The 11424-nt window shown below is 39.3% G+C and overlaps 1 non-coding gene across 1 annotated transcript; it reads right to left on the reverse strand.

Moving 5' to 3' along the window:
• Positions 1-1138: 1138 nt before the first annotated feature.
• On the reverse strand, positions 1139-1246 carry LOC147353507 (U6 spliceosomal RNA). The gene has a single exon (XR_015146751.1). It is a non-coding gene; the product is annotated as a U6 spliceosomal RNA (small nuclear RNA).
• Positions 1247-11424: the final 10178 nt, after the last annotated feature.

An 11424-nucleotide genomic window follows, 5' to 3' on the forward strand; every position in this document is an offset into this window, starting at 1 on the left:
ATTTAAGATAACTGGTCAGGAGATTAATTTCTGTGTCATTGGACAAAGCACTAAACTCATTTGATTTTCTTGAAATCTTTTTTCTACTCATAGTTTGTTTCAAAGCTTCATCATTTGTTCCTACATTATTACTATAAATATGCAATGCTTATTCTCTGTAAGGGCTTCCTTGGTGGCTCAGATGGTAAAGAATCCGTCTGCCAATGCAGGAGACATGGGTTTGATCCCTGGGTCGAGAAGATCCCCTGGAGAAGGAAATGGCAACACACTCCAGTCTTCTTGCCTGGAAAATCCCACGGACAGAAGAGCCTGGTGGGCTACAGTCCATGGGGTCACAAAGAATCTCCTTAGCTTCTTCATATGTAACATGAGAATAATGATAGGACCTACCCCATAAGGTGATTATGATAGTCCGTTAAGGTAATACATTAAAATGATTATTGTGTTTGACATCAGAAGACTGATGAGAATTTGATACACTACATGTGCCCTTTTCTCTAAAAGGCATTAAAATTAATTGCTCTTTTTAAAATTTTTACTTTAATTGAAAAATAGTCTTTCTCTTAGAAGATCTCATCCCTACCCCAGGCTTCAGTTATCTGCCTTTAATTCTTTTTTTTTCCTTTTTTTTGGCCTTTGATTCTTAAATTTCTATCTGTAGTCAGTTCTGCTTGATATTTCTAAACATAATCCCAAAGCAGCATGTCCAAAACTGTACTCATCATCTTCAAATTCCCACTCCTTTTGTCTTTCATTCCTTACCTTTTCAAAATGGCTTCACTATATAGCCAATTGAAGAAATATAAGAATCCTTTTTTGAACCTCCAGTCCATGTTCAGTTCATCAAGTTCTGTTAATTTTAATTTACAAATATCTTAAATTCAACCACTTCTATCAGTACTGAAGTGGGTAGTCTATCCCTTCTCCAGCGGATCGTTGGGACCAAGTGATTGTACTGGGGTATCCTGCCTGGCATGGCACCCCACTCCAGTACTCTTGCCTGGAAAATCCCATGGACGGAGGAGCCTGGTGGGCTGCAGTCCATGGGGTCGCACAGAGTCAGACACGGCTGAAGCAACTTAGCAGCTCCTGCCTTGCAGGTGGATTCTTTACTAACTGAGCTATGAGGGAAGCACCAAAAAATATGGACTATTTCACAGATTTGCATGTCATACTTGTGCAGGGGCCATGCTAATCTTCTCTGTACCATTCCAATTTTAGTATGAAAGTGAAAGTGAAGTTGCTCAGTTGTATCCGACTCTGCGACGCCATGGACTGTAGCCTGCCAGGCTCCTCCGTCCATCGGGTTTTCCAGGCAAGAACACTGGAGTGGGTTGCCATTTCCTTCTCCAGGAGCTCTTCCCAACCCAGGGATTGAACCCGGGTCTCCCGCATTGTAGACAGACGTTTTACCGTCTGAGCCACCTGGGAAGTCGTGTATGTGCTGCCAAAGCAAGCACAAGGGCACGTTGCCTCACTGTCGGGGAATCTAACCCCTGGTCTCCTGCATGACAGGCGGGGATCGTCACCACTATTCTAACGAGGACAGCAAAGTCGCTCAGACGTGTGCGACTCTTTGCTACCCCATGGACTATACAGTCCATGGAATTCTCCAGGCCAGAATACTGGAGTAGGTAGCTTTTCCCTAGTCCATGGAATTCTCCAGGCCAGAATACTGGAGTGGGTAGCTTTTCCCTTCTCCAGGGGATCATCTCAACCCAGGGATTGAACCCAGGTCTTCTGCAATGCAGGCGAATTCTTTACCAGCTGAGCCACAGGTGAAGCCCAAGAATACTGGAGTGGGTAGCTTTTCCCTTCTCCAGCGGATCTTCCCGAGCCAGGAATTGAACCAGGGTCTCCTGCATTGCAGGCGGATTCTTTACCAACTGAGCTGTCAGGGAAGCCCTCTGTATCCATTACTCTGTATCCATTACTACCACCCCATTACTATCATCTTTCATTTGGTCTACTGTAGGACTTCCTGTTTTTCCTACATTCTTTCTTCTGACAATCACTTCTCCATATCACAACCAAGATGATGCTTTTAAAAAACACAAATCTAATTATTTCTGTCCTGTTTGTGAAACTTAAGGCTTCCCATTTCTCCTAAGATGAAGACTTGACATTCTTAATGTGGCATTCCAAGCCAAGCATGATCCAGACTTTGCCTGAAGCTAGAAGTGAGAAGGGGAGATTGATCATATTAGGGTTGGGAGGAATTTCCGGAGGTGATAGAAATATTCTGTACCTTGCTTATGGTGTTGTTGGTTTCATGACTTAGTACATTGGTCAAAACTTATGGAACTGTTAGTCACTCAGTCGTGTCCAACTCTTTGTGACCCCACAGAGTATAGCCTGCCAGGCTTCTCTGTCCATGTAATTCTCCAGGCAAGAATACTGGAGTGGATTGCCATTCCCTTCTCCAGAGGAACTTTCCAACCCAGGGATTGAACCCTGGTCTCCTGCCTCACTTAAGAAGAGTGAATTTTGTTCACCTTAAAAAAGACAGAAATTCTGCCATGTGACAACATGGATGATTCAGAGGATATTGTACCAAGTGAAATAAGCCAGACACAAAAAGATATTGTATTATCTCACTTATATATGGAATCTTTTTTTTTTTTTTTTTTGAGTCCTACTCAGAGTAGAAAGTTGATTACCAAAGACTAAGGGTGGGAAAAAAGGGGAGACATTAATCAAAGGTGCAAAAATTCAGCTATGACATGAATTAGTTCTGGAGACTGAATGTACAGCATGGTGACTGTAGTTAACAATAATATACTGTATACTTGAAATTGCTAAAAGAGTAGACATCATTTGTTCTCACTACAAAAAATAATAGTGACTATGGGTGGTGATGAATAATGTTACTTTGTGGTAATTTGTCAAAATAAATAAAAATCAAAAAGGATAAATTTTACCATATGAAAATTATGGTTCATTGAAGCTTATTTTTTAAATAAAAAAAAAACAAGAATGTGATATTTGGCTAATAATTTGATACCAAAAATTGATTATTGAAATTTAAATGTCATCATCAGAGTAGGAAGCTATACTGCATCATCTATGTCTGTAAAGTTAACCACTGCTTTCCAACTCTGATTTCTAAGATTCAGTGTTAGATGCCTCAAATATTTTAAAAGTAGCATGCATAGGTTTTGCTTTTATAATTTTATAAAGTCTGTATTATGATCAGACATACTGCTATTAGTCAGTGATACTGCTGTTTCTAGCCCCAAACATGGTATAGTTTTTTTTTTGATAGAATCTTTGCTTCTTTAGCAATTTGTATCCCTGGACCACTGTAACAAGTGGCTCCTATTACATCTACTTAGGTTACAGGAGTTTCTATTATTAAAAGTTTTCATCAGCTGTGTGTGTGTGTGTGTATGTCAGTCGCTCAGTTGGGTCTGACTCTTTGCAACCCTATGGACGTTAGGCCACCAGGCTCCTCTGTCCCTGTGATTTCCAAGGCAAGAATACTGAAGTGGGTTGCCATTTCTCCTCCAGGGGATCTTCCTGATGCAGGGATCGAACCCATGTCTCCTGCATCTCCTGCATTGCAGGTAGATTCTTTACTGCTGAGTTACTGGGGAAGCCGTTCTTTATCTATAATTAACTGTATTTACAATACAATAATAATAGCTACTATTTTTCAATCACCTCTGTGTTTCAAGGGCTTTTTTGACTTTCAATCTACTTGTTCTATCTATACAGAAAAGAGTGTGGAAATCATCAATTTACACTTGCAAATTTGACTGTTTCTTCTTTTAGATTAATCCATTTGTCCATCCTTTATTTTGAGGTTCTCTTATCAAGTACACATATATTTAGGATTTGTATGTCTTCTTGATGAATTTACCCTTTTATCATTGGGAAATGCCCCTGTTTGTTTCTGATAATATTCTTTATTCTGGTGTCATTTTGCCTGATGATTAATATAGCCATGCCAATTTTCTCATGACTAGTATATGAATGTTATATATTTTTGCATCCTTTTAATCTATATCTTTATATTTAAATTAGAATTTGTTATAGATAGCATATAGTTAAATTTTACTTTTTTATTCATTCTGACAGCCCCTGACTTTTGTTTAACCATTTACATTTAATATTATATTTAATTTATGTCATCAATATAGGTGGTTTAAATGAACTTCTTGTAGTATAATTCTCTGTTTCATCTGTTTTTTTTTCCTCTTTTATTTTCCTCTCTTATTTGAGATTATTTCAATATTTCTCTTTTTATCTTTTCTGTTATCTGATTAGCCAAATTTATATGTTTAATTTTTTTAGTAGTTGCTCTAGGGTTATATATGCCAAAGCCTTTGACTGTGTGGATCACAATAAACTGTGGAAGATTCTGAAAGAGATGGGAATCCCAGACCACCTGACCTGCCTCTTGAGAAACCTATATGCAGGTCAGGAGGCAACAGTTAGAACTGGACATGGAACAACAGACTGGTTCCAAATAGGAAAAGGAGTACGTCAAGGCTGTATATTGTCACCCTGCTTATTTAACTTACATGCAGAGTACATCATGAGAAATGTTGGGCTGGAGGAAGCACAAGCTGGAATCAAGATTGCTGGGAGAAATATCAATAACCTCAGATACACAGATGACACCACCCTTATGGCAGAAAGTGAAGAGGAACTAAAAAGCCTCTTGATGAAAAAAAAGAGGAGAGTGAAAAGTTGGCTTAAAGCTCAACATTCAGAAAACGAAGATCATGGCATCTGGTCCCATCACTTCATGGGAAATAGATCGGGAAACAGTGGCAGACTTTATTTTGGGGGTCTCCAAAATCACTGCAGATGGTGATTGCAGCCATGAAATTAAAAGACGCTTACTAACCTAGATAGCATATTGAAAAGCAGAGACATTACTTTGCCAAAAAAGGTCCGTCTAGTCAAGGCTATGGTTTTTTCCAGTGCTCATGTATGGATATGAGAGTTGGACTGTGAAGAAAGCTGAGCACCGAAGAATTGATGCTTTTGAACTGTGGTATTGGAGAAGACTCTTGAGAGTCCCTTGGACTGCAAGGAGATCCTATCAGTCCATTCTGAAGGAGATCAGCCCTGGGTGTTCATTGGAAAGACTGATGCTAAAGCTGAAACTCTAATACTTTGGCCACCTTATGCGAAGAGTTAACTCATTGGAAAAGATTCTGATGCTGGGAGGGATTAGGGGCAGGAGGAGAAGGGAACGACAGAGGATGAGATGGCTGGATGGCATCACCGACTCAATGGATGTGAGTTTGAGTGAACTCCGGGAGTTGGTGATGAACAGGGAGGCCTGGCGTGCTGCGATTCATGGGGTCGCAGAGTCGAACACGACTGAGCGACTAAACTGAACTGAACTGAACCTTTTAAAATCTACCATGAAATAATTTTGCCACTTCCTGTATGATAGAACTATTTTACAACAGTGTACTTCTGTTCCTCCTCCTAACCTTTGTACTGCTGCAACCAAACATTTAACTCCTGTGTAGTTACAAATTGCCGGAGAAGGCAATGGCACCCCACTCCAGTACTCTTGCCTGGAAAATCCCATAGACGGAGGAGCCTGGTGGGCTGCAGTCCGTGGGGTCACAAAGAGTCAGACACGACTGAGCAACTTCACTTTCACTTTTCACTTTCATGTGTTGGAGAAGGAAATGGCAACCACTCCAGTACTCTTGCCTGGAGAATCCCAGGGACCGCAGAGCCTGGTGAGCTGCTGTCTATGGGGTCACACAGAGTCAGACACGACTGATGCGACTTAGCAGCAGCAGCAGCAGTAGTTACAAATTGCACAGCACAATGATACTAGTTTTGCTAGTATTTTCTATAAAAGTCCAGATAGTAAATAGTAACTATTTTTGCCTTGGTGAGCCATGTAGTTTGAAATGCTCGACTCAGCCATCAGCTATACACAATATGTGATAGAATGAACTTGGCTGCTTTATAGGGAAACTTTATTTTTCAAAACAGGAACAGATTTGGCTCTTAGCCTTAATTTACTGACTTTCTCTTAAAAGTCAACTGTGGGGCTTCCCTGGTGGCTCAGTGCTAAGTAGTCTGCCTGCCCATGCAGGAGACATGGATTCAATCCCTGGTCTGGGAGGATCCCACATGCCACAGAGCAGCTAAGCGCATGGGCCACAACTAGTGAGCCTGTGCTCTAGAGCCTGGGAGCTGCAACTGTTAGTCCACGTGCCCTGGAGTGGGTGCTCTGCAGCAAGAGAAGCCACCGTAAGGAAACTAGAAGAAAAGCAAAAAGCCAGGACAGCAACAAAGACCCAGCAGAGACACACACACACACACACACACACACACACGTCAGTTGTCTTCTAAAGAGGTAAAAAAATAAGAAAAACAAATGTTATATTCATCCCACAATTTATACTATTTCTTGTACTCTCCATTTCCTCCCCTATAGATTCACATTTCTGTCTTCTGTGATTTTTCTTCTCTTAAAGGATATTTTTTCTGGACATAGAATTCCAAGTTTACAGGGCTACCCCCCAGCACACTGAAGATATTCCCCCTTCCTTTTATTTTTTGGCTGTGACAAAGGTTTTTGCAGGACTTTAGGGATTGAACCCAGGACCTTGGCAATAAAAGCACAGACTACTAACCACTGGACCACCAGGGAATTCCCAAGATATTCCATGTTTATTATTTATTTATTTATTATTATTTATTATTCTTTGATTTTGAAAAGAACTCAGAAATTGTTAGTCTTTATTCTCTTGCCTGTTGATGTGTCTCCCTTTTCTAGCTACTTTTAAGATTTTCTTATTCTTACAGTGTTTTTGACAATTCAGTTATATTTTGCCTCAGTTTGATTTTCTTTGAGTATTATCTTGCTTTGGTTTATTGAGCTTCTTTGTACTTTTCACCAGCTATGGAAAATTTTCAGCAAGTATTCCTACAGACATATTTCTATGAGCATCTCCCTTTTCCAGGAACTCCAATTGCACATACATTAGATCCGTTTGTATTGTCCCTCGTGTCATTAAAGCTCTGTTTATTTTTTCTCATTTTTATTTTCTCCATGCTTCAGTTTGGATAGATTTCTACTGCTGTGTCTTCAGTCACTCTGCTTTTATACACAATGCAGAATTCATGGATACAGAAGGCTGACTGTACTATTTGATTTTATATGAAGAACTCAAGCATTTGTGGATACTGAGGGATAACTATAGTTCATTGGGGCCAATGAGTTCAAGACGTTTTAAATAATTATCCTAAATATTATTAGCCTTTCTGCTCTTATTCACTTAGCAACATACAATACTATGTTATTGTATTGGGATTCCCTGGTGGCTCAGATGGTAAAGAGTCTGACTGTAATGCGGGAGACCCAGGTTCAATCCCTGGGTCAGGAAGATCCCCTGGAGAAGGAAATGGCAACCCACTCCAATATTCTTGCCTGGAAAATCCTATGGACAGAGGCGCCTGGCCGACTACAGTCCATGGGTCACAAAGAGTCGGACATGACTGAGTGACTTCACTTTCACTTTTCACTTTCAACATACAATAAAGTTTTCTAGAAGCTACATGACATGTGATACTGTAACAAAATGAACTCAGAAGCAGGTGTGAAAATCCACATCTCTGTTAAGCCAGAAAATAAAGAGAACCATCAAAAAAAGTAAAACATTGCTACTACACTACTGCATTTTTATTTTCACAAAAGGTATTTTCATTAAATGTTATTTATGTGGCTCTTATATTTAAATGAATTGATAAACAGATATCACAAATAATTTACAAAGTTACCAATTTTAATTTCTAATACACTGCTGCTGCTCCCGCTGCTAAGTCGCTTCAGTTGTGTCTGACTCTGTGCAACCCCATAGACGGCAGCCCACCAGGCTCCCCCATCCCTGGGATTCTCCAGGCAAGAACACTGGAGTGGGTTGCCATTTCCTTCTCCAATGCATGAAAGTGAAAAGTGAAACTGAAGTCGTTCAGTCGTGTCCAACTCTTCGTGACCTCATGGGCTTGCAGCCCACCAGGCTCCTCCGTCCATGGGATTTTCCAGGCAAGAGTACTGGAGTGGAGTGCCATCACCTTCTCCATCTAATACACTAAGTATTGACAAATATAATCCATATAAATAAAATCTCTTTGATGTCTTCAGTTTTTCGGAGTGTAAAGAGGTTTTAAGATCAAAAAGTTTGAGAACCATTGCTCTCAGATACCACTAGGCAGCTTTTTGGATTTCTTTCTTATTGCACCTCCCTCCTTTTGGGTGTAAATTCCAGGTACTTTGATTTTCCTCAACTTGTTTCCATTTTCTCAACCACATGAAACTGCCATGCTCTACTTGGTTCCATCTCCTTAGGCTGTGGTCTGTAAAGTAGCTCCAGACAGAAAGCTGGGGTGATTAGGGGGCTTGCCTTGTTTGTTTCCTTCTCTTTGGGGTCATAATCCTGCCTTTTGTCCAGTGTCTAAAACAAGTTGTTTCATATATTTTGTCCAGTTTTCCCATAATCACCCCAGCTTTCTGTCTGGAGGCACTTTTCAGACCACAGCCTTAGGAGGAGCAACCAAGCAGAACACAAATATAAGGCAAGTCTGATACCAGTAACTCCACTGGTCATCCAAGAGACTTGTTAAATGCTTTTGGATGAACCACCTAGTTTAATTTTCACAAGAATGGTACAACTGGGAATTATAATTTTTCCTATTTTAATAGAAAAGAAACTAAAATTTTATGAAGTCAAATTATGGTTAAGCCAGAGTCTGAGTCCTGGCAGTATAACTTCAGAGACTTAAACTCTATACTATAGTACCTTCCATTGGTTAAATTGATATGTATTGAGTGTGTATTAAACGCTAGGTACAGGCTACACACTAGGGAACACAACAGTAAATAAAATGGACAAAATTCCTGTCCTTACCCTAGTAAGGAGAAACAAGGAATAAATAATTTGGAATCCTCCAATGAAGAATACTGGAGTGGGTAGCCATTCCCTTCTCCTGGGGATCTTCCTGACCAAGGGATCAAATCTGGGTTTCCTGCAGGCTCATTGTTTACCGTCTGAGCCACCAGGGGAGCCCCAATAAATTAGATAGATCCTATTTTTGTTAGGCAAGTATTCACGAGAAAAAGAGAGCAATAAAGGAGAATATGGAATGATTCTGAGATGGGGAGTATTGTCAGTTTTAAATAGTGCATCAAGGAAAGATTTCATTGAGAAGGCAACATTGAAGGAGATGAAGAGTAAGCTATGAGCATAGATAACTAGAATAACAGGATAACAGGGGGAGGGCATGTTATATGCTTAGGCGATGAGGCAGGAATGTACCTGGCAAGTCTGAGGAGGTTAACGTGCAGAAGTAAATAAAATGCACAGCAGAGACAGCAGTGTAGTGAGTGAAATCTTTGAGGTAGTGGAGGACCTAATGGCACAATGCCCTTTAAAACCTTTGTTTTTAACTCGAAAGAAGACCTCACTGTAAGGTTTTAACCTGTGGCATATCATGAACAGATTTCTTTCTGTGGCCATTATGCCAAGAAATACACTGTTGGCAGTGTGGGTAGGAAGGGACAATGGCAATGAGAAGACAAGTTAGGAGGCTTTTGTGATATTCAAGGCAAACCGTGATAATAGCAATGAACACAGTGAAAAGTGATTTGTTTTTTCTTGATAATAATAATACTAATAATCTGTATGAGGGTTACATTATTTGTGTTGGCATTTGTATTAGATTCCTTAAATTATACTTTCTTTATCATAGATCAATTATTAATAAGGTAGCTTTTAGAATCCTCTTTCAGTTCAGTTCAGTTCAGTTCAGTTGCTCATTTGTGTCCGGCTCTTTGCAACCCCATGGACTGCAGCATGCCAGGCTTCCCTGTCCATCTTTATCAGATGTTATTTCTCTCAGTATTTTACAAATTTGTTATATTTAAAAATAAACGGACATGCACACAGTTTCTTTATACCATCATCCATAAACAATTAATAACATGACAGTGCTCACCATTACACATAGGCGATTTTGGCCACACAGTCACCCCACAGAACCTATTGTTCATTGTTTGCAAACATTGCCTGAGGATCCATATCTTCCTCTGAGGATTAACTATGAAACACAGCTTGTCCCTTCTTACCGTTCGTACATGGGAATTATCTACCTTTAAGCTATAACTTTCTCTGAGACTGTTGGGAATGAGACAGCTCCCTCTGTTTCAGTTTACAGAGAGAAACCTGACACTGGTGGTCATTCTTCAGAAACAATAGCTTTATCCTTATACCTAATTTTCCCTAGGGACAAACAAGCAAGTACAGCCCTGCCTTAACGGCCAAAATGAGAAAAACAAATATAAAATGAACGGGGGAAAAAAAATCTATGGTCTTCAGTTGTCTATGAACATTTGGCTTGTCTAGTGGTTAACAATTGGCTTTGAGACCTTATAATAAAACCCCCTACAATTACAGTTTTAGTTTATGCTTTTTATTTTCATGATAGTGAATTTATCTTTGTCACATTGAATTGGAAACCCTTAAGACACAAGAAATTGGTTCTCAAACCTACTAATTTACTGTGTTCATTAACACATCTCCTTTCCTAATGGATCTTTGTATGTTGGGTCCAAGATGTTAAAAGAGCTAGTTTTCAATCCTGTTACTCATCTTAAGTTTATTTTTTGAGACTACACGCAAATGAATATTCATTGCCCTTGTGCTTTGGGAAGTGTGGAATGAAATGCAGAAATTAAGTCCTAAAAATTCCTTCAGAATGGTAGCAAATAGCAACAGCTTTTAGCTGTTATTTTTTCAATAAAGGTTTAACTTAAAAGATGGTATAGATCTTAACACCCGTGACTTATTACTGTATGAGTTCATAAAGTAACACCCTCCTAATCATTGACCTTGATTTTTTTTTAAAGCTGTTAGATTGTCTTGTTAAATTTTGCATTGATTAAGTAGACTTAATCATACTAAGTTTCCTCCCCTTGAAAATGAAGGGAGACAATTAACATTTATAAAAACATATAATTACCACACCAAAAATTCATAGGATTCTGACTCCTAGTAACAGAAAGATTGAAGTGTGCACTGTGGCACTGTATGTTACCAATCAAGAAAACATCCCAGTTTCCCTTTAATGATATATTATGAATCTTACATCAATTTATCTGTTTAGATTGTTTTGAAACCTGTTTTTTTTTTTTTCTTGAAGTAACAATTTCTGAAACTTTACTTTGTTATGTCAAGTAGTCCTCTGTTTAATTTCATCATGTGTGTTCTAGGTTTACCACTTTCAAACTTCTAAGAGATGCCCCTACTTCTAGGATAAGCTGATAAATCAGTTTTTATCCTTTTAGAACTTTTCTTATTCTCGGCTTTCAAGAGAGAAGCATCCAAATCATTTCAAATTTGCCTCCCCATTCCCTAACTCTATTGACTTTCAGTGACCTAT

Source organism: Bos grunniens, chromosome 18 (genome assembly GCF_055505025.1).
Source record: "Bos grunniens cultivar Pamir isolate PY7600 chromosome 18, Bosgru_T2T1.0, whole genome shotgun sequence".
In the NCBI taxonomy this organism is placed as follows: Eukaryota; Metazoa; Chordata; class Mammalia; order Artiodactyla; family Bovidae; genus Bos; species Bos grunniens.